The following is a 24,663-nucleotide window of genomic DNA, read 5'->3' as shown; positions in this document are numbered from 1 at the left end:
GCGTGAATGGAGGGACGAATGGAGACGTGTCGTCTTCAGCGATGAGAGTCGCTTCTGCCTTGGTGCCAATGATGGTCGTATGCGTGTTTGGCGCCGTGCAGGTGAGCGCCACAATCAGGACTGCATACGACCGAGGCACACAGGGCCAACACCCGGCATCATGGTGTGGGGAGCGATCTCCTACACTGGCCGTACACCACTGGTGATCGTCGAGGGGACACTGAATAGTGCACGGTACATCCAAACCGTCATCGAACCCATCGTTCTACCATTCCTAGACCGGCAAGGGAACTTGCTGTTCCAACAGGACAATGCACTTCCGCATGTATCCCGTGCCACCCAACGTGCTCTAGAAGGTGTAAGTCAACTACCCTGGCCAGCAAGATCTCCGGATCTGTCCCCCATTGAGCATGTTTGGGACTGGATGAAGCGTCGTCTCACGCGGTCTGCACGTCCAGCACGAACGCTGGTCCAACTGAGGCGCCAGGTGGAAATGGCATGGCAAGCCGTTCCACAGGACTACATCCAGCATCTCTACGATCGTCTCCATGGGAGAATGGCAGCCTGCATTGCTGCGAAAGGTGGATATACACTGTACTAGTGCCGACATTGTGCATGCTCTGTTGCCTGTGTCTATGTGCCTGTGGTTCTGTCAGTGTGATCATGTGATGTATCTGACCCCAGGAATATGTCAATAAAGTTTCCCCTTCCTGGGACAATGAATTCACGGTGTTCTTATTACAATTTCCAGGAGTGTATTTCCGTGTAATGATGTGTATGGCAGTTGGTCGGTGGCGGCGGAGCAGCGAGGAAGTCTGCAGCGTATGATCAGGACGGGGATGCTGGCGGCTTGCACGCATGGTCAGGGCAGTGTGGCACTATATGCGAGAACTGCTAAGTTCGTCGCCCACCGCACCTGCATACTGGAGTTGAGTAATCAGTGAACGTGTCATCAAAGCTCAACCGTTGTGACATCTCTTCATTAACTGCTGGTTATTGCGTCCTGGGCTGTACCCGCAAGCAGCAACGTGATGGTGTGTTGGAGTCGGCAAAATTTTGCAGCCGTTTCCCTGTACGGTGTTTAACCTTTGAAATCATTATAATTTATTAGTGGAGTGCACCAGTGGTATCTTCTGCCTTGTGGCCGTTAACATTCCGGTTACCTGCCCTGATCGTTAGCGTAGTTTTGTGGCTGTGTGTTTCCCTCGCCGTGTTGATGCTGTCCGGCACAGCGAGTAGTTCCACAGCTTGGTGTTGTTCTCCTTTACTCTTTGAGTGTTTACTGTGCCTCGACTGTGTTTTATACGCCAATATTAAGACATAATCCTGCTGCGGTCTTCGTCTTCGCTAGTACTTTGGTTGTCGAGCTGTTGGTTGGGTGGAACAGAATTGATTAGGAGTTGCTTGGTTCGTTAGCCGTCTGTAGGTCGTGCTGCAACCCGATCGTTCAGTGTTACGCTTGGCTGCCTGTCTCACCTACACTGTGGTTAGAGTTTCCTCCCCAAGCCGACCCTTGGATCACTTCTGAGCACCACTGTTTGTTGTTTGTGATTGTCATTTTATTTGGTCGCAGATGCTCTGCCAGGCCTTCAGCCATGTATTAATATTGTCTGTTTTATGTTTATTATATGGCCATCAGCCGAACTTCATAACAACTTTATGATTAGGCCTTCAGCCGTGATTCATCTACAATTCTTGTTGCTCTATATTTAGGTGACCGGCCGCTGTGGCCGAGCGGCTCTAGGCGCTTCAGTCCGGAACCACGCGGCTGCTACGGTCGCAGGTTCAAATCATGCCTCGGGCATGGATGTGTGTGATGTCCTTAAGTTAGTTAGGTTTAAGTAGTTCTAAGTCTAGGGGACTGATGAACTCAGATGTTAAGTCCCATAGTTATTAGAGCCATTTGAACCATTTTGTATTTAGGCCTTCAGCCGTGTTTGTTTCGGAACCTGTGGCTTTAATATGTGAAACCTTGTCTGTAAGGTTTCTCTTTAATTATTCTGAATTCTTGAAACGGCCTTCATCCGTGTTCTGTAAATGTTTATCTTATGGTTGTCTTTAATTATTCTTGAGTAATTACTTGGGCCTTCAGCCGACAAGATAATTCAAGTTTTCTTAAGATGTTTTTCTGTTGTACTGTGTAAAGGCTTATTCTTAAAGTCTCTCTTTTATTATGTAAAGAAATTTTTTTTATTTGGGCTTTCAACCGAAGAATTAACTGGAATTTTCCTTAATATGGCCTTTAGCTGGAAGATATTGTAATTTTACTTAAGTAAGACCTTCAGTCGTTACTCTAAATCCTGATGTTTTAAAAGTAATCATTTAAACTTATTCTGGAGAAGTTACTTGGGCCCTCAGCCATGAATTGATCTTCGTTGTTTAAAGAGAAAACTGTGCATTGGTTTAAGGAATAAAGTTGTGTGTGTTCTTGTCTAACTAACAGTAATTAACCTTGGCCCCTTTCCACAACCTGATCTGCTCTGTCCTGCGAAACCAGGTTTCAAACATCAGGTGCAATTTCTTAACTTATTACTTCTATTCCGAACACACTTTGTAGACAGTAATTATGTACATCGCTGACTGTACCTGCAAAATTATCTCGTTCTACCGGGTGGTTATAACTGAAGTGCAGCTACTCGCGTAGGTCCAGTGTGGGCTGCAATTATCGTTTGGCAGCGAAAGTTAGTAGCTATACTAACGCGTTAATGCAGAACTGATTTAAGCTGGAGAAACAGTTCCAATTTTCGCCACAAGTGAAAATCTGTCGATGAACACTGTTTGTATGATGGTATGACATCCACTCTATCACTTGAGAAGCCATAACGTGAGTAAACGGTATACCTATCGAGAAAACAGGCCGTGCACTGTTAGTGAAACTGATTTATGTGAACGGCGTATCGCTAACTGAAAGGTCTGAGGAGATGGCCGATGTAATTAAATTGTTTAAAGAAGATGATAATGAAATTCTAAAATACGGCTGGGCTTAATGTGGAACCTGGAAGACGAAGGCGTCGTATCCCTGTGGCAGTTACTGACGAGGTAGCTGCTCCTGTAACTGACCATGCAGCATATGCCCCGGGTAGTGCTATGCTCGTGTAGTGTCGTGAGAATTTGTTCATCCCATGGTCAACGGTGCTGGAAGGTACTGATACGCGTACAACATCAAGACGGTGCAGCAACTAAATCCTCATGATCCACAGCAACGTCCTGAATTTGGTCTTCGGTTTCTAACACGGATCAAAGCTGATAACATGTGGCTGGGCAATATTCTGTGCAATGGTGAGGTCCCACACTCCTAGGAGCGTAGGGGACGATGCGAGAGACCCACACCGCCGAATAGGCAAGGTCCTAGCTTAGGTGAATGCCATTGCCTTCCTCCGACCGTAATGGGGATGAATGATGATGAAGATGACACAACAACACCCAGTCATCTCGAGGCAGGGAAAATCCCTGAACCCGCCGGGAATCGAACCTAGGACCCCGTGCGCGGGAAGCGAGAACGCTACCGCAAGACCACGAGCTCCGGACATTTGTGGAATGACGAGGAACATTTTACAGTGTAGGGTGCTATAAATACACAATACTGTCGAATATGGGGTATTGTTAAATTGCGTGTTGTGCACGAAGAGCCACTGTACTAGCCGTATGTGACTGCATCGCGTAGATTCACAAGCACCTTATTGTACACCGAGAGGTTCTGTCAGGTGTACTGAGGCGTCTGTACGTTATCGAGACCTCCCTGTACAACATACGATCCTGCTTTGGAAGAACGCAACTGCCGGCCGCTGTGGCCGAGCGGTTCTTGGCGCTTCAGTCAGGAACCACGCTGCTGCGGTCGCAGGTTCGAATCCTGCCTCGGGCATGGATGTCGGTGATGCACTTAGGTTAGTTAGGTTTAATTAGTTCTCAGTCTAGGGGACTGATGACCTCAGATGTCAAGTCCCATAGTGCTCAGAGCCATTTGAACCACTTTATTTGAAGAACACAACTGTGTGGAAACCGTTGTTTTCATCCAAGATGGGGCAACACTTCGCTCTTCTAGTAAAAGATTTGCTTATGCAATCTTTCACGAACGTGTCATTTCCAGAGGTTTTCGGGATGCATGACCTGCAACATCACCTGATCTGAATCCATAAGACTTTTGGCTCTGGGGACATCTAAAAGAACGTGCCTACCAGGGTCACGTTCGGTCTTTGATTGATCTGAAAAGCAGTATACGGAAACATATTGCTCAGATTTCACTGGTACTAGTGCCAGTGACTGTTGATAAAGTCGTTTTATGGAGTAGCACTAGGCGCGCAGTCCGGAACCGCGTGACTGCTACGGTCGCAGGTTCGAATCCTGCCGCGTGCATGGATGTGTGTGATGTCCTTAGGTTAGTTAGGTTTAAGTAGTTCTAAGTTCTAGGGGACTGATGACCACAGATGTTAAGTCCCATAGTGCTCAGAGCCATTTTTTATGGAGTAGCATCTAGTTGACGTCTCCGATGCTCATGCTGATCAAGTTCTGTAATCAGAGGTTAAAATAAAATTATTCCTTTCCCACTTGTCTGACTTTTCTGTCCACGTGCTGCTCCTAATCCATTACATATGACACATTTCCATACGTCTTTCATGCCTCCACAGCGCCAGATTTGTACGTGGTGGCCAAAACTGGAACTAACTGTTTTCCAGTGTATATCGATTCCGCATTAGCGCATTAGAATGTCTACCAAGTTTTGCTGCCATATGGTAACTAAAATCCACAACTGGACCTCTGTGAGTAGCTGCACTTTTAATTATACCCACCCCGAGATACTACATCATAAACATCGAGGCGTATGAGAAACTAGATTTTGCTTTAAATGGAGCGCAAATTACGCAGGCTGCATTCATCCAGTGTTTCATAATGAGAACACTTAGCGACTTCCAACAAACTGTAAACAAAATATACAACACTTCCCATAATTTTTGTCACGTACATGCTTAACGTCAAATATTTAACACATTAACTCATTTGTAGCGTAATCGGACATTTGGAGCTGTTTTAGATACGAGAGTTCCATTCTCCAAAGAATCGAGTGTGGAGGTTTTCCTGGTTGGAAACTATGCCACTAACGAGGGCAACACCGCAATTGTCATAAGCCAATATCCCAGAAACATACCTCAATGGAAATGGGTAAAATGAGGAAATAAGCGTATCGGCTTATCCGTAGATTGGACCGTCACTGGGAAAACGGGAGTCAACGTTTCTGAGGTACTTTATGTGCTTTTTAGTGAACAAATAGTTCACCTGATTCCATGATTCACGGATTCACGGCAATTGTTACTTTCATTTGAATTTTCATTTATCTATCAGTGTCCGTAGAAGGTAAATACATGAATGTTTCCATTGCATATTAAAATAACATTGTCCTTATTCAGAATGAGATTGTCACTCTGCAACGGAGTGCACGCTGATATGAAACTTCCTGGCAGATTAAAACTGTGTGCCGGACCGATACTCGAACCCGGGACCTTTGCCTTTCGCGCGCAACTAGTCTACCAACCTTACGGCTTAAAGCCGTCGGCACACGGACCGTGCATCCGAACGTTGAGCGTTGAGCGTGCCGACTTTCTGACGTCATAGAGTGGAATAGCACGTTCGGGAGTCTTTCCGAACGTGCAGAGCAATATCTGGCATGTCAGATATTCCGAGCGTGCGTCTGAGCGTTGAGCAATGAGATGGCACAACGCCACCTACGTCACACCCATGCCGTCTCCCTTCAGGACAGAGTTGTGAGGCGCCATATTGGCATTCATTTCAAGCTTACATGTACATACGCCGTTTCTCAGCACCAGCAAATTGAGAATCACTGGAAAACCCGTTGTTAACTGTGTGATTCGTTCCAATAAAATAATGAGAAACTTCATATTCATGGCAAAAGAATTATTGTAACTTGCGTATTATGAGAGTAAGCTATTTGAAGGCAGCGACACACTGATGATCCACCCAAAACGCATTGTTCTTGGTACAATTTTTTATAATTAAATTACAATTAGTAACATAATTATCTACGATTAACGTTTTTAGCAAGGGTTGATATGCTATGATTAGCTTGCAAGCGAGTGTTGTTCTATTAGTGTAGTGAGTAGCGTCACTGACCACTAACGAATTTTTAATTGGGGCGGTGGTTCGCGTCCAAACACTATCAATTACTATGATTAGCTTCCAAGAGAGTGTTGTTCTATTAGTGTAATGAGTATCGTCACTGACCACTAACGAATTTTTAATTGGGGCGGTGGTTCGCGTCCAAACACTATCAATTCTTTTTCCTAACATTTGCGTTTTTAATAGGGTCTGATACTTTATTATTAGTTTAATATAAGTATATACTATAATATTTGATGTTATGCAAATATAAGTTCACCTTCTTTGAGGGGTGACTTTGTTCGATTGGCTTAATTTACAGGACAGCTTGCGCTACTTGTATGAAGATATTTTGCTCATTTTTCTTTTACGCTTCGTAATTCACAAGTTGCAAAGATTCTGCTACTGGGTAGGAACAGTGATCAAGTAAGACTGACTTTGGTGTTTTACTAAAATGTGGAAATGATGAAATAATGTTTGTCTTATGCGGAGAAGTATTCCAAATTTTTACCGCACTGTTTGTAATGGAACTTTTATAAGCCTGTGTCCTTATTGATTGGACATGGTACTTTCCTTTTCGTGGACAGTGGAGGAAATGTTCGTTTTAATAGAACTAACGTGGGAATTTTACGCGCGCCCCTTGAGTAAACAGTGTGATTTACGAACTAGAAACATCCCTCAACTGTCGCTGGAGAGAGTTGCGATCGCGTATACCACGTTGGGGCCCACGTACCGTATGCACAAGTCGCATCGTTCCTGAGCGTTCAGCAGCACGTTGACCTTGGCACGCTCAACGTTAACGTTCGACAGCACGGTCCGTGTGCCGACGGCCTAAGGTCGATGTCGGAGGCCGCAGGTCAGGGCTTCGCGGAGCGGGGAGCAAGGGCGGCCGCGTGTCCGGAGTGCCGGGTTCGCAGCCCGCGACGGTCTGGAATGCGCGCAGCAGGCGCGGGCGAGAGCTCGTGCTCCCAGGCGAGCGGCCGACCGGCCCGGGGGACCGGTTATGGAAATGCGGCGCACGGCTGCCAACGTACAGCGCCTGGCCTTCGGGAAAAGGCCGCTCCGGCTGCTGCCGCCAGAGAACTAGATGTCGGCGCACACACACACACACACACACACACACACACACACACACTAGACCGCCATCACGCCTGGCGCGCCGACTGGCGTCGTCGTCACCACGTTACATCTGCATTTGTACTCTGCAATTCCACTGTACAGTACACCGTATCGAAGCGAGGCAGCTCTCATTACTGAGAAACTAGTACTTGCCGTGGCGCGATACTGCTCGGCTGTTTTTCGACTTCTACATCTACATTTATAGCCCGCAAGCCACCTTACGTTGTGTAGCGGAGGTTGCTTCCAGAACCATTATCACTTTCACACAATCCCGTCCCTTTCGCGAGGGTAGGACGACTGTTGACAAGGCTCACCGTACGAGCTCTAATTTCTCTAATTTACATCTCGTGGACAATTCACGAGTTATATTTCGCAGAAGGAAGATGTTGCCTGGCTATTGTACGAACGTAGAACCCCATAATTTCAATAGTAAACCTCTTATGATACACAGCATCTCTCTCTCTCTCTCTCTCTCTCTCTCTCTCTCTCTCTCTCGCACACACACACACACACACACACACACACACACACATTTCTTCTTCTTTCGATTCACCCCACTTTGGGGCACGTTAAATCAATCAGCTTTTAATGTTCCGAGCCTTTTTATTAGCCGTGTTGCCGCGCGGGATTAGCCGAGCGGTTTAAGGCGCTGCAGTCATGGTCTGTGCGGCTGATCCCGGCGGAGGTTCGAGTCCTCCCTCGCGCAACGGTGTGTGTGTTTAGGATAATTGAGGTTAAGTAGTGTGTAAGCTTAGGGACTGATGACCTTAGCAGTTAAGTCCCACAAGATTTCACACACATTTGAACATTATTCTATTAGCCGTGTTGTTTCATTCTCTCTGATCTTGCTTTCCTTTCTTCTTCGGAGATTTAGATTGTTCCTTTGGCTTTCATTTTGACTCGAAACATTTCTTTCTTGTGTTTCATTCTTTCTGATCTCGCTTTCCTTTCTTCTTCAGAGATTGAAATTGTTAGTTTGGCTTTCATTTTGACTTTTTTTTTTTTTTTTTTTTTTGTAGTTTTCTGTATGAGCATATTTTCCGTGATTCGGATTTCTCTTAAATCCTTCTCTGTTTCCTTAAAGCAGTTTGCACACCGATAACTTACGTTGTGCTCCAAAAATGAACAGCATAGAGACAGAAGTGATGACACTTTCTGCAGGACCTGACCATCATTTCGCAGGACAATGCTCAAGCACGTACAGTGCAAGCTGCTGTTGATTTGTTTGACTGATAGGGCTGCTAAGTGCTATACCACCTACTGTACTCCCCTGACTTAAGCCCTCGTGAGTTCAACTCGATTTCTAAACTGAAGGAAACACTTCACGGCATTCGATTCCGGACTGCTACAAATTCGTCGGGAATAGGCCGCGCCGCTGGAACTATCAACACAACTGGCAACGGGTTATACACAATGCTGGTGACTACTTTGAAGGTCAGTAAAACTTTGAAAGACGTATCTATTTTGTACAAGCTGTCAATAAATAGTTGCCACTATTAAAGTTGCAACACTCGTACATAAATGCCAAAAAAGTCGCATACAGACAACAAAGATGAGATTTCTAAGAGAAGTAAAGGGATGCACAAGAGTCGCCAAATTTCTAAATTTGGGAGTTAGGAAAGAACTGAACTATTTAAGGCAAAACAGAAGGCCTAATACTTGAAGTGAAAATGATGATGATTTTGAAAGTCAGAACACCAGTTGCTTCAGGAATTCCAGTTCAAAATTTGAATAAAATGGTACATCTACTCAAAATGACGCAGTCTTTTTATTTAGTTTTAAGAGCTTTGGATGCTGTACCTGATGATTCCGCTGTTGATACTTGCGGTAGCGTCTGCGCAATCTCACCGCCCAGCGGCACGCAAACCACCGCTGCTACAACGCGAGCGGCGCTGCACGATAGGAACACGCCTTCTGCGCCACGTAGCATGACGTGGCGCCAACAAGCTTCTTCTGGTTCAGAATACAGGCGCCAACACGCCTAGCGGAAGGCTGCTGGCTTGTTGTCTTCGCTCAACGATCAGGCTTTTATTCTATGGCGATCTATGTGACGGACTTTGCGACTTATATACTGGCGTCTGAGGCTCACCTACACCTCATACTCGACTACCCCTGGACTTAGTATCGAGTATTGTATTTGTTTTCTGTATAACTAGCATATTAAGTATCATAAACGAGCCGTGTTCCGCAGCTCAGGATAGGTGATATCTTTTTAGGATATGTTGATTCAACATCAAATAATTATCGTACGAATGTATGCTTTAAAATCTGTACAATTACAGCTTCTGTTACACAACTTATACAATCGGCATTAAGTAATAAGACTGCAGGTTTAGTTAGTTAGCAACAATAAACAAATAAATACGAACTTAAAACATGCTGAAATAATTGCAAGTCAGCAACTTCTGTTAATCAGTACAACGGAAAACCAGCCAAAGTTGTAAATTTCACTTTTTTTTAATTTACTTGATGACTAGCTTCGGGCCGGGACCTATTTTCAAATCATTCAGGATAAAAGTGGTATCTTCAAAGATATCTGGATGCGCTGTAACCGTTCATTTGCACTTCATAATGCGTACATATTTGTCTTGACATGGTTCTTGTAGTTTTAGATATACCATTTTGACTATCTGGATGATTTGAAAATGACCTGAAAGTAGTCATCAAGTAAATAAAAAAAAGTCAGACTTGTAGCTTTAGCTGGTTTTTCGTTCTACCGAAAGAAACAAATGTTTGTTTAACATCCAACACGCATCTCTCCAAAATCTCACCGCCACGAGCCAAAAGTTGTAATACCCTTTGGTTGTTAACATTCATTTCTAGACACGTAATTTTGTAAATTTCATTTAGCTTATGAAAAGCGCTCAATGCCATTTTCAATATTCTGTTAATTTCTCCTACCGTCAAGAACGTGGCTAGGATTTTGTCAGAAAGAGAATTTGTTAAAGAGAACCTTAAAAAGGCTCATGTTTTTATTTATTCTAGAAGCTTTTTTTAATTTTACGCATGTAATTTGCTTTCGGGAGGCCTGCATACAAAAAGTAGTCGATCTGTAAGATTAAGCAAGAAAAACGTTTCCTAAATAAGAGTAACATTTTCTCAACTATATGTATTGACTGAGCTGTGTTTTGTTGACAAAGGAGCAATACATTTTACTAGGGTTTTAATCTGTTTGGCAAGTGAAGTTATCGTACTGACAAAGAAAGAAATATTTATTTGTCAAAACGAATTAAAACTCTAATAAAATGTATTGCACTTTTGTCAACAAAACACAGCTCAGTCTTCTGGTAAAAGGTTCGCTATCGCAGAGCAGAGCAATCTTAACGCTGTGTTGAATAACATATCATGTTAAAGGGTTCAAACCTCTTCTGTCAATAGCTGTCTTCCTCCTACTACAATCTTATATCTAAATTTCTGACTTACCAGAAACCAAGTGAGAATTTCTTCAGCACATCAAAGCATCCCAAGTTCCTCAGTTCAGTGTCAAATTTTGTTAAAGTATCATCCATTTCATTAAGATTCTTCAATTTTCTGAAGTTATCAAGAACTTCTTCTTAAATTATTATTTCACCTGTCAACTTCAAACTATAGCAACCAAATTATTCAAATTATTTATAAAACGAAAAAGAATGCACGTCAACCAAATGGTTTCTGTGTCAGTCACTTGTTTACTTTGCCACTATGCGTTTCGATGGTTCACACTATGTACAAAAACTACGGCTACCGTTTCGGGACCTTAACACTGATTCAAGCACTGATTTATCTAGACTTGTAACGTATGCGACTTCACGAATGAGTCTTTGATGCTAATAGACTCCTCTGTGATGTACAACATACGTTGTCATTGTATGTCGTTCATTTGCAAATGCGTTGGAGTTGTGACGGTTGGACTCGCTGTTCCAAGGATATTACAAATAAGACATTTCACAGTACATCTTTCTCGCAGTAGAGCTCGAAGACATGCTATATCGTTCCACAAGTGAACCTGCTTTATGTATATATACATAATTCAAAATGAAGATCGCTAGTTACCTTCCAACGTAAATATCTTTGAACTCCTTGTACTGCCGAAATCTTACAAAAACCAACATAAAATTAGATAGTGTCTGCCCAGGAAATAAATAACTATTCCCTAAAACAAGAAAAGTACTCTCACTAGGGTAACGAAATATATTTTTTTATAATTGCTTCTAAAATTTAAAAATTACATTTTGAAACTAATCACAGAACATTTGACAGCGCTTCAATAATAATAACAATAATTATTGTTATTGTGTTATTAGAGAATGTCCCCATTGGAGAACGATAAGCAGCCGATTTTCAGTCTTTCTTAGGGTTTTTCTTATTTTTCCCAATATTCCTTCATTTTCTTCCAGAAGGCCTTCTTTCTTTCTTCAGTCCACTTTGGCCGGTATGGTTTTGGTTCCACCCCTGGAATAAACTTCCACTTATCAATTTCGCTTCTGAATGTGCCCCTGTCTGGTGTGTTTGTTATGTCAATGTTTGCTTTTGTCAAATCCTTCTTAACTCCAGTTACCCAAGGTACCGATGCTTTAAGGGATGTCACATAGTCCAATAGACGCTTAGTTAGTCTTTTTTCATGTTATATGTCTAGGTGTCCATAGAATTTCATTCGTCTCTTTCTGATGTCAATTTCGACGTCTGATATTTTTTGTGTTGTCTCTATAGTTTGCAGTCTGTATCCATCTTGTGTGTATCGTGGTCCCAGAACTTTTCTCATAATCTTTCTTTCTACTTTCTTAATGTCTTTTAAATCTAGTTTTCGATTCAGTGAGTGTATTTCACTTGCATATGTGACTGTCGGTTTGATTACTGTCTTGCATTGTCTGATTTTAGAGTCTTTTGACAGGCATTTTTCGTTATACAAATTTGAAACAAGTCCAGACGCTTTCTTGATTTTCTGCAATCTGTTTTTTATGCTATTTTTTCAAGTCCTGTTGGTTCAGTAACTTCACTGGGGGACATGAGAGAAGCCTCCACGAAGGGTGTGTACCGACTACTAATCTCTACACATCCGGGCGTCCCCTTGGCTTTGAGGTACTACCTAGGCGGCTACTTTTCTCACACCAGAAGCAAACAGGCGAGCAAACAAATGGTCCTTATCAGAGCCAACTTTAACTGTGATTTCTATAAATATTGAAGGCTCATCATCAGCCAAAGAACATCCGTTATTCAGCCTATGCCGTGACAAAAAACGCGACGTCCTGTGCATACAAGAGACCCCACAGAGAAGAGCGACAGAGACGACCAAAAGTACCGGGCATGAAATTAACTGCACAAATACCGCACTCTCAGTACGGAAGCGACATATTTGTAAGACCAGGGCTTCAGAGAATCAGTGCCTACAGCACTGTAGAAAATAATGTCGAAGTTATTTCAGTGGAGCTGAGTAAGCCTCCTTCTGCTGCATTTTCCTTTACACCACCTAGGAAGTCCTACGACAGTAAGACGTCTGTAGTGATCAGTGACTTTACCAGCCATAGTCACGTGTGGGGATATTCTGAAGATTATGAAAATTGGGAAGCAGTCCTTTCTGGGGCTGAATCCTGCCAGTTATACACGACAGCAAGTTACCCCATTCCTTCAACAGTGGCAGGTGGCAGCGTGGGTTTAACCCTGACGTCATCTTTGTGAGTGAAAACCTCGTACAGCTTTGCTCCAAATCAGTGTGCTCGCCCATACCAAAGACGCAACACAGGTCACAGGAGGTGAGCTTCAAACGGAGATAAAACTTCAAGAAAGCTGACTGGACGAAATTTTCTAACATGCTGAACAAGGAGATTAGGTCTGTGCCAAAGAGTATGAGAACTGTGTTCAAACTGTAAAATACGGCTCCCGGGCATCAATTCCAAGAGGGTGTAGGCCAATGTATCTACAGGGCGTGACAACTGAAACAGCTGCTCTTCTGGACGAATATTACAGGCTATATGAAGAAAATCCTTATAGCGAGGAAACTTATCTGGCTGCACGGAATGCTCATTCCTCAATCTCTGAGGCGAAGAGAGAACAGTGGATTAAACTGATGACAGAATGTGAGATGAGTAGTAGTAGCCTGGGGATTGTTAGGAGTCTCAACAACGATTTCTCCCAATCAAATATGCATAAAAAATGTGAAGGCAGACCAGGTTGCATACCACCTCTTGAAAAATGGTAAACCTGACCGTACCAGTAACATCGGGAGAAGACCCCTGGAAACGGAGTCCGAGCAAGAGAGCAACTTTCTGTTTCGACCTTTTAGTCTGAACGACCCCGACTCGGCTCTAAACAAGTACAAAGCCAGAAAAGCAGCAGGAGTAGATGATATCTACATCTACATCCATACTCCGCAAGCCACCTGACGGTGTGTGGCGGAGGGTACTTTGAGTAAGAACTGAACAGGTCTTAGGTCCAGGCGGAAAGTGCTGGCTACTCGAACTAATGAATAATTGTATCAAGAGCTGCAAGGTACCTAAATCCTGGAGGAAAGCAAAAATCATAGCTGTACATAAGCCAGGAAAAGAACGGGATGATCCCAAAAGCTATAGGCCTATCTCCTTTCTATGCCACCTTTATAAGGATTTGGAAAGGCTGACCCTCCAAAGAATAACAGATATGATAGACCCATCCCTGATCCTCCAACAAGCAGAATTCAGACAAGGGAAGAGCTGCACAGCACAGGTGTTGAAGCTGACACAGAATATAGATGACGGCTTAGAAAGGCGGCAGATCACAGGAGCTGTGTTTATAGATCTCTCGGCAGCCTAAGACACTGTCAACCATAGACTCTCGTTGCTGCAGTTATACAGCCTCACCAAGGATTACCAACTAACTTGTATGATTAAAAATCTACTGCAGAATCAAAGATATTTTGTGAAATATCAAGCACAAAGAAGCAGATGGAGGCAGCAGAAAAACAGGTTGCCACAGGGCAGTGTTCTGGCACCCACTTTGTTTAATATATACACTAACGACCAGCCGTTACCAGAAGGAACACAAAGCTTCATATACGCAGGTGCCCTGTAATCACAACTCAAGGATATAACTTTGAGAGTACAGAGAAGAAGCTCACTAATGCTTTGAAAAAATTGTATGTCTATTACAGGGACAATCAGATGAAAACAAAGCCATCTAAAATCCAGACCTGCCCTTTACACCTTAGAAGCAAACAGGATAGCGGAACATTACAGATAGATTGGGAAGAAACATCTCTAGATCATTGCAAGACACCAAAATACCTTGGAATCACTCTGGACTGTGCTCTCACATACAAGGAGCACTGCTTAAAAACAAAGCAAAAAGTGGCTGGCAGGAACAATGTTGTTAGGAAGCTGAGAGGAACAACATGGGGAGCACAGCCAAATAAAGTGCACACATCCAAATTAGCCTTATGCTACTCTGCACGTGAGTACACTTGCCCAGTATGGTGCAGATCCACACAGACCAAGAATGTTGATGTTGCTCTGAACGAGAAATGTCTATCATCACGGGTTGTCTGAGAGCCACACACGTGGAAAAACTGCACTGCTTGTCCGGTGTAGCCCCTCCGGACATCCAACGAGATACAGCAGCACAAAATGAAATGAAAAAGGCATTAACATTCAAAGCCCACCCCCACTACATGGCCGTCAACTGGCACGGCAAAGACTTCTGCCTAGAAAGAGCTTTCTTCGCAGCACAGAAGCACTTGCTGACACTCCACACCAACACCGGGAGAAGAGTTGGCAGGCCAGAGGCCAGCATCTGGAGGAGTGCCTGATCCCACAAGAAGGTCTTACGCCAGGCCACACAGATATATGGCCCACATGGAAATCGCTTAATCGCCTGCGTTCTTGTGTCACAAAATCGAAGAGCAACCCGCAGAGGTGGGGTTTCCAGATGGACTCTCTCAAGTGTGGCTGTGGAGCTGTCGTGCGGACATAATCACATCTGCTACAATGAACATTATGTCTAACTGTGTGCTCCATGGAAGATCTTGTAAATGCTACACAAAGTGTAATGGACGTTGCTAGTTTTTGGCAATCCGTTGTATAATTAAATTAATCATTATTCTGAACGAATTTTATCCATAGTGGATGCTGTTGAACTCCGTGACTGTTCCTTTATAGCTTGTAGAAAAATTTCCGCTACCAGTCACAATAAAAGGTTATTTATTTGTCACACGACCGGTTTCGGGCTTGTGCCCACCCTCAGATATTCATACATTCGTGTACATGTTTATATTGCTGTGAATCACTGTATAAATAGAAAAAAATTATTTACTGGTGACTAACCAGATACAAGTGGGACAATTGTAAGTGGCAAGACAGCATTTGTCGAAAATATATGAGTACTTACGTAAATATGAAGCATCATTGATATAGTTACTCTGTGGTGACAGTTTTTCCTTTTAGTTACACACTTATTATCATTTTCACGTCCATATTTCAGTTTTATTAAGTTTAGCTGCATATTTCACTATTACGATGTGCACTCGTGAAATACACTGTGTTTGCATGCAGACATGTGGGCTGTGGTCAAAGAACTTAGACGTAGCAGGTGTAAAGATGTTGCTCATACAGAAACATGTAGGTTATAGTCAAAGAACTTAGCCACGGGAAGTGCAAGGGTGTTGTGTTTTGAGCCACACTGTTGTCAGAGAAGTTAGATCTAGAAAGTACAATGATGTACCTGCCACTTACAATTGTCCCACTCGTATCTGTTCAGTCACCAGAAAATATTTTTTTTGTATTTATACAATGATCCCCAGTAATATAAATATGTACATGAATGTATAAACACCTGAGGATGGGCGCAAGCCCGAAACTGGTCGAGTGTCACATAAATAACCTTTTATTGTGACTGGTAGCGGAATATTTTCTACAATCTATAATCAATTTTCTGTTAATATAATCTATGTGTATGTATATCTATTTTATTCTTTGCCTGGTTTAATTTATAAACTATAATTCATGTAGTAATGCAATGCAGTAATGTATGCAATAATGCTTTAGTTTGCGTCTGACACGAAATAATAATAATAATAATAATAACTTTACTGAGGTACTTAAAGTGTTTGACTGTTGATTTCACCAGTATTTGCTTTAAGGTTTGGAATATCTAATTTGAAACACATGAATTCAGTTTTCTCAAAGGAGATTTGCAGGCCAACCTTCTCTGCACATTCTTTGAGGGTCTAGATTTGTTTTACTGCTGTTTCTTCACTGTTGGTTAGAATCGCCAAGTCATCTGCAAACGCTAAGTTTGGAACGTCCAAATTTCCTTGACCTCATAGTTTTGTTTTCTTAGTTCCATTTCCCATTCTTTTATTACTTTGTGAAAAACTATGTTGAATAATAGTTGCGACATTCCATCTCCTTGTCTTACTCCTGATGTAACTAAGAGTGGTTCCGAAATTTCATCTATGTATTTAATTTTTGGTTTGGTTTCTGACAGTGTTTGTTCTATCAGTTTTCGAATTTGGTGTCTAGTCCGAGTTCTTCTAGAATACTGCACAGAGATTGTCTATCTATAGAGTCGTATGCTTTTTTAGAACCAACAAACGTACAGACTATTGATTTCGACCTGATTGCTTTAAATTTTAAAACAGTTTTAAGATTAAAGATCTGTTCCAGGCATGATCTATTAGGTGGAAAGGCTGCTTGGTAATCTCAAATTCTATGTTCTGTCTGTTCTTTGGAAGACACACCGATAAAATTTTGTAAGTAAATGGCAAAAGTGAAATGCCTCTGTAATTGTTTACACCAGATCTATCTCCCTTTTTGTGCAATGGATGAATTAATGCACATTTCCTATCCTCTGAAATTTTCTCTGTCTGACAAATTTCTTGGAATTTGTACCAAGGTTCTTCAGTAGTTCAGCTACAATTATTATAGTGTTAAAAGAGCGTAAATAGATTCTGGACGAAAGGAGAGGAGGATGCAGGTCGCAGTCGGCTCGGACGAAATCGAGCAAAACAAACGAACTATAGAATGTGCTGTCATCACATACCGTTTCTGCTCTGCGCAAATATCTCCCCGTCGTTCCCCATCGGAACTGGTTTTCATAACTGAGTACCGCTCGAGTGACAAGATTGGGCAATATTTTGCCATTTCGGCTACTAATGATAGAATTTTGAGCAAATTTTTTCAAAGAAATGGGACCATCGCCGTTTGGGAGATATTTTTGAGGATCTGTACGATTTACGGGCTACAGGGCAAATCCAAGTGTATTTATATGCACCGATTTTAATTTAATGTTATTTGTAGTTATGTTTACCACTCTGCTGCCTTGTGAAATACTGAAATTGCACCCTCAGACTTCTACCAGCATTCAATAACTTCAGTGCTAACATTAACTGCTGTAGATAGGTAATTAGGCTATTATAGTAGCGTGTACATGTTTTTAATTTACCGTAACGCTAGTGGACGAATCAAAATTGGTTCTCCTCTTCTGTCTTCTTACAAAGTCTATCGACAGTGCGTAACCATTTGTCGTGTGACTGAAAATTAAAATATTTTCGACTTTCATTGCAGGGCAACTAGGCCGTATGTAACTTCATTTAGACGACTTTTTTTTGGCGGGGGAAAGGGGGGGCAGACTATCTGGAACCCTCACACCTCCACACCATTTGACTACGTCCTTGTTGCCGTCCACCCTGTGATTTCATTGCCTCAAAATATCCACCTCATCGCCTCGATTTGTGGCTTTTATAGTGTCATAGAACATAAGCACGAGATGAGTTTCGCACCGCCGATTTTTTCGAAATCCATGCTGGTTGAGATGGCGGACGTCATTATGTTCGATATTCTACAACAGATAATCGTTAATGGAATTGGATGGTAGTTTTGTTATCACTTTTGCTACCCTTGCCGTAGGCGGGTGTGACCTGTGGTGTCTTTCAACCGCTTGGCACAGTTTTGGTTCGAGAAATGTACTATATACACGCTCTAACTTCCGTACTATCTAATATCCTCCTTTGTCCTACATTAATTTTAGTCTTAAACGTGAGCAATTAACTATGCCAAGTTCCTGCACGACAGCTTGACTAACAGCAAAAACGAGCGCTTCAAAGTAGGCTTTTAGCGGCTCTCTTTCTAAAAATCAGTTTGAATTTATTTAAGAGCATTTAATATTTGCTTCCAATTCCGACCGCTTCTGTTGTGCCTTAAGCGTACCGTACAATTGTTTTGTAATTTTTGTCTGGAGGACCGCCGCAATAAGGTGCCTAAAGTAAGAATTCCTGCAAACATTTAAGTTACCAATACAAGAATCATAACTGGGGCTCTAGAATTCGCATCTGACTGCACTCCGCCACTACAGGCGCCTCGAAAACAAGTGAACAGAAAATTGTAACTCAAGGAATAGAAGTTTGTGTTAGCTCCACTCATCGATTTAAAAACTGCTCACTATGAAAAGTTACCGAAAATAAATAGCCTCACTTTCATGTATGTTTGCCCAGTAAATTAAATAATTATTTCTGAACTAAAAACATGATAATATTCTGTTACTACTGAATTAAAAGGTCAATTAATAACATCATTTTGCTGTATTCCTGCTATCTTCTGTCAAGCCTCATTATTCGGGTACTCTATGACGCTCCATTATTGTGTTGTTGTGGTCATTCCAAGCACGTCTTGGACTCCCGCAATTACGTTTTTTCTAGGTGGTTTCTATTCAAAAATTTTCTTTGGCCACCGATGATCCAGCACGCTAACAAATGCCTATATCACTTTCACCATTTTATTTCAGTCCTATCACCGTCTTATTTACACTCATTCCATCTCTTACATCACCATTAGCTTTTTTCTCGATTCTTGATATTCTGGCGCTCCTTTGTAAATAATTCATTTCCACAGCAACTAGTCTTTTTTGAGGTTAATGTTTAAAATCCATATTTTGGATCACCTATTCTTTTATTATTGTTGCTAAAAATGTTCTTGTCCCACCAAAATGAATTCATACACCCAATTATTTTACTACTTTGTTGTATTCCGTGTTTTAGTTCTACATTACTCAATCTTTTTTTGTTAGTATATGCTCCTATATACTTTTTTTTTTTTTTTTATTTCTGTCTCATAGCTGCTTCGTCATTGATGTCCACTTCACTGTTCAGTACCGCATATTCTGTTTTGTTAGACTCACTTGTAGTTCCTACTTGTGATATTCATGATATAAACGTCGTACCATCAACTCAACTTATCTTAGAATGGCTTGATCATCAGCAGAACGTATGGAAAATACCTGTACACCATTAACATTGATTCCCATTCCTCCAAAGCTGTTCCTTCACCTCTGAAGAGCCACATCTACGTAAGAACCGAACAAGAAGGGTGACATACTGCAACCTTGTCTCAGGACTTTGGTGACATTAATAAGTTCTGATAATGTTGACCCTCTTTTAATCTCTACCTTACTATCTCAATAAGGTAAAAGATAGTAATCCATATCAATTCCTTCTCACAATTTTGCTCTAGGAACTGCCTCACAACTTTCTGCTAAGTCTACGAAGACAGTGCGTAACTCCTTCCCCATTGCTATAAATTTCCCCATTATCTGTTGTGAAATAAAGAGGTTATCTGTTTTGTCTGAACCCAGTCTGGTCTTTCCATATTCGGTGCCCAACATTCTGCCTTTTTTTTCCAAATAAGTGGCTCATCAATCAGTTCATACTAACGACACTGTAGCAATTAGTGTCACTTCTATTCCCTTCTTGAAAATGGAACACACATATGATCTTTTCCACTCTGATAGAATTTTGTTATGCAATCATTCTTCCGGAAACAATCTCGTAATGGGTGGAAATTCATAATGAAAAACCTATTTAATCACAACATTTAATTTACATTGAGGAATATGATAAACGACAGTAATAGGGATTTTGAGCAACTGGTTTATGTAACCTTACTCTTCATTTACTCTTGGTTCAGATTTGCATGGTTTTTATGAATGAGAGGATGCTGAAAGCGCTCTGAACGGCGCAGAAGTACACGCGCTGTCAGCTCCGAGGCATTTTGCAGAAGGACATTTGAGGCAGGGGCAGATCGACGGCTCATCTCAGCTCTTAGTCGCGGCATCCAATCACACACTGGACGAACACAGATCGGATCTCCTGTGGTGCAGGAACCCTTACAACAAAACAGCTTACAACCCTGGAGAGTGGGAAGAGGAGAAACGTTTTAACAGAAGGTGTAATTGTGCACAAAAACAAAAAAAACTAAGCTTTTTCTTGTAAAGCACTGGATGCCACGTAGAGACGTCTTGAGAATGGAATGGAGACCCACAGTTTTGGGCCTCTGAAAGCGTGGACCTGCTGACTTGAAAAAATAAGAACTAAATATTTACTCGATATAAGAATCACAAGGATAGGTTTGCATAAATAAATAAGAGGTTAGACAGGGAAGTTTGACCCGCCAGGGTAGCCGAGAGCGCTAACGCGCTGCTTCCTGGACTCGGGTAAGCGCGCCGGCCCCGATCGAATGCCCAGCGGATTAACGACGGGGGCCGGTGCGCCGGCCAGCCTGGATGTGGTTTTTAGGCAGTGTTCCACATCCCACTAGGTGAATACCGGGCTGGTCCCCACGTTCCGCCTCAGTTACACCCGTAACGGACATCTGAAATACGGCCGCACTATTTCACGGTATACACTAGCCGCAGACACTTGGGGCACACTGATTCCACCCTGGGGTGTACGGGGTGGCGGCAGGAAGGGCATCCGGCCATCCCTAACACTAACATTGCGAAATCTGTTGTAACCACACCGATCCTGCAATCGTTGCGGGACTATGGCGTAAGCAAAAGAAAGAAAGAACAGAGAAGTTTGGTTCTGCTGATGAGGACTGCCTCGTTGGTCAAAGAGAATGATGGAGACAGAGTGAAATGACATTTATCTGTATAAAATGTTAGAATGCATGTTACTGGTTAACCGAAGAGAGGATAGACTGACGCAGCGGACTAGCATGTTCTAAGGAGCAGTTTGGTCGGTCGGCACTTGGAAGTTCCGAAGCCCAGCCAGTCTGCATGCAGTAAGTGATGTGAAATACAGCAACGCAAGGTTTGCTTATAGAAAACATTTTATCAAAAATCCCTTCTTCATTAGATTCTTCTCCTCTAACTTCACATTAGACTTCTTTATCTCCATCTATTTTATCGACAACTTCTGCTCCAGACTTCATCTTCAGCCTGCTGTTGTCAGAGGTGATGTAAGTACTTAGAGTAAATTTGGGGTGATTTGCACTTTGCCGTTGGCGAGAGTCGTTGATGCGGCCAATGACTGATTCTGCAGCCACTCCAGCCTCCGCCTGCAACCATGCAGTGATTTTTAAATGAACACACCGCCATTTGACTGCATTGTTGTTTATTTAATTACGACCCAGGTTTCGGCCTTTTATGCCGTTGAGTTTATGACATTAACATATAGTGCCCGACATCAAGCTCAAAATTGGCCATAAATTAAGAAAAAGATTCGCTCCCCATGAAATGCCAGATGTAAAATCATCATCTCGTAAAAGCATCATCTTGTAAAAAGATGAATAAATAATAGTGGGAGCACATCATATTTAATAAAAACGGGTATATATAAATAAACGTCACATTTAATAAAAACAGGTTCCTACTATTATTTATTGATATTTTTACAGGATGATAATGATTTTACAGCTAGCATTTCGTGGGGACCGAATATTTTTCTCAATTTATGGGCAATTTTGAGCTTCATGTCATGCAGTATGTGTTAATGACAAACGCAGTCAGTGGAAAATGGCATAAAAGGCCGAAACCTGGGTCGTGATTAAATAAACAGCAATACAGTCAATGTCGGTGTGTTCATTTAAAAATTATCGTGTGACTGTTGCTCAGCAACATCAAAAACATTACAGTGGGATCGAGCTGCAACTGCGAGACAATGTGTAATCAAATTAGTCATTCCATAACATTTCGACCACTTCAAGCTTCACTTTGAAGACTTGCCCTTTCAATTTAATGAACAGTCTGCTTTCAACTCCAACCATAGGTATGACGTACTCCCTTCTGTAGTACTATTTGCCTTTCAATTAACATCACAACAACCACTGTGCATCTTATGATTAGAATTAACTCATTTGCATGATTATTAGAACCTTTCCATCCAACCCCTTTTGTCAGATATGGTAAGGTCTTTTACATTAGTGTTGTCATTGGTTGTCGATTGCTTATGCAAAGCTTCATGAGAATAAATCAAAATAAATGTAAGTCCTTTTTCATTTAGTAGTTGTAAGACTACTATTTCATTATTTTTGGATAGTGGTTGATTAACGTATGTCAGAGACAGGGCCATCATTCATGTTTACATAAATTCAACAGCTACACTCAAATGACCTCTAGCAATTTCAGTTTGTTGATAACAGTTGTTCATAAACTGCATTATTCTTTTCTTCAAACGGTGCCCTCCAGGAGCAGGTGATAGGCCATGCGTCGTTTTAATTAATTCCTGTTCACTTCCTTTATCGTAATGGTCATCTTTGGAACAGTTTCTTTAGTCGTACCTTCATTCTCCTTTATGTACTGGGCTCTGTCTTCAATCACAGGATCTGTATCATGCTTTTTGCATTCCCTTAAAGGAACTATTTCAGGCTCTGTACCACGTAAAGATAACTTCCTAACAGTCTTTGAAAAGTATCAGTGGTAACTGCGGTAGCCGTGGCACAGTTATAGATCGGCCAGTCCAGTATGAAAGCAATACAATGACTGTCTGTTACAGTCTCAAACTTCTCTTGCTCCAGCCACGCCTCTTAGACCGCTGTTCCGCGCCCCCACCGCAAGCATCAATTTCTCCGGTACTGCATTCCCTGGAACGCGAAGTCGGGTATTTGCTCAGAGGTGAAGCAATGAACATGAAATAATTTTTTCCCCAAATAACTAACAAAGGGATCTTATTCTGCATGTCGCCCTCCCTTCGTCACTGGCAACAACTGGATTTTCATTATCCTACGCTTACATTTGTAACTTGTATTTTTGTGGGGAATTAAAAATCGTTTGTAACTGGACCGTTACCGGGGCTGTGGCACTGAAACTACTCGTGGAGAAATTCGTACTAATATTATAAATGAGGAAGTAATTCTGTCTCATACTTTTTTTGTATTGCAAATAGCTTGAATTGTAATACCAAATATTTATCGACTTAGGGAATATAATGCGAAGCAGAAAAATGTATTTATTCTTTGAAAAAGCTAGTTTTTGTCTTTCGAACTTTATCATATTCATGAAAATATTTGTATTGGTTAATATGTTCTATATAATACAATTGAATGTAATGAATAAAATGCGAACACAATTGTCTACATGTTCAGTCCACACTTCCATACTAATGTTATAAATACGAATGTAACTGTGTGTGTGTTGTCTGCACAACTGTATCACTGAACCGACTTTTAAATTTGTTGCGTAATGTACACGTTCTATAATATATAGGTACTTCAAGAGCGCAATGCAAAAATGAGCGGTCCTAAACACACCCGTGTGCCTTCTGCCAAGTGATGAGGGGCGAGGGGATGAGAGGGGGGGTTATGTGTTCGATACTTCACGTACTCGCCATCACTCCTCGTGACAAATTAGGGGAATGTGAAGCAAATAAAATAAGGACAATGGATGTGCAGCTAAGGAACTTCTACTTCCAAAACAGACACTTGAGAACAGTATGGAAAACCTGCTCGTATATTAATAAAAAAATTTACACAGTAGTAAGAAATGAGTTTTTCGGTTTTTATTTAACTGGTTTTTGTCAAACACAGACGGGTGATTCAATTAATTTTACCGTTATTTATCGTTACATTATGAAACCAAAATAGCAGTGTGCGATTTACCTGGTAATAAACATGTAACCAGTCGCTTTTTTACGATTTATTCAACCATGAACATGTTTTCGAGCCACTGCAGGCTCGTCATTAGATGGAGGTGTTACAAAGACATTATGTTATGAAACAAGTGTAGCTACATGCAGTGCCGGTGCTGTTGGTGGAAATGACGGAAATTTACTAATCGATGACGAAACGTTTATGAACCCAAAAGATTTTTTTTATGTTTTAGATAGTTACAGTGCATTGCCTTATGGTATCCATATCCGATCTCTTCTTATAAGGTACATTATTACGCTATGTACACAAATGTACACAGTATTTAGCTACACTTGGCTTTACACTGATTCGCGGAAGGTAAACACTGGGTTCTTTTTTTACGAAGAATATGTATAGAATAGGTATTACACTTTACTACATCATGGTCTTTGGAATGAGATACGTTGTATTATAGCACAAATATTACTAGTGCCAATATTACATTTCAGTAAATGTTGCTAGCTGCCGGAGTGTTTTTACATTAGCAACAAAATTTTAATATGGGTTAACAGTTATACATAACGTAAACACATAGAGTGGAATATTTAAGACATAATTAAAAACTTTTTGTAAGTTACAGAATACCATACTC

The sequence above is a fragment of the Schistocerca americana genome, chromosome 5 (genome assembly GCF_021461395.2).
Source record: "Schistocerca americana isolate TAMUIC-IGC-003095 chromosome 5, iqSchAmer2.1, whole genome shotgun sequence".
Lineage (NCBI taxonomy): Eukaryota > Metazoa > Arthropoda > Insecta > Orthoptera > Acrididae > Schistocerca > Schistocerca americana.
The sequence above is the reverse complement of the archived record's forward strand: the minus strand, read 5'-3'. Positions refer to the sequence as shown.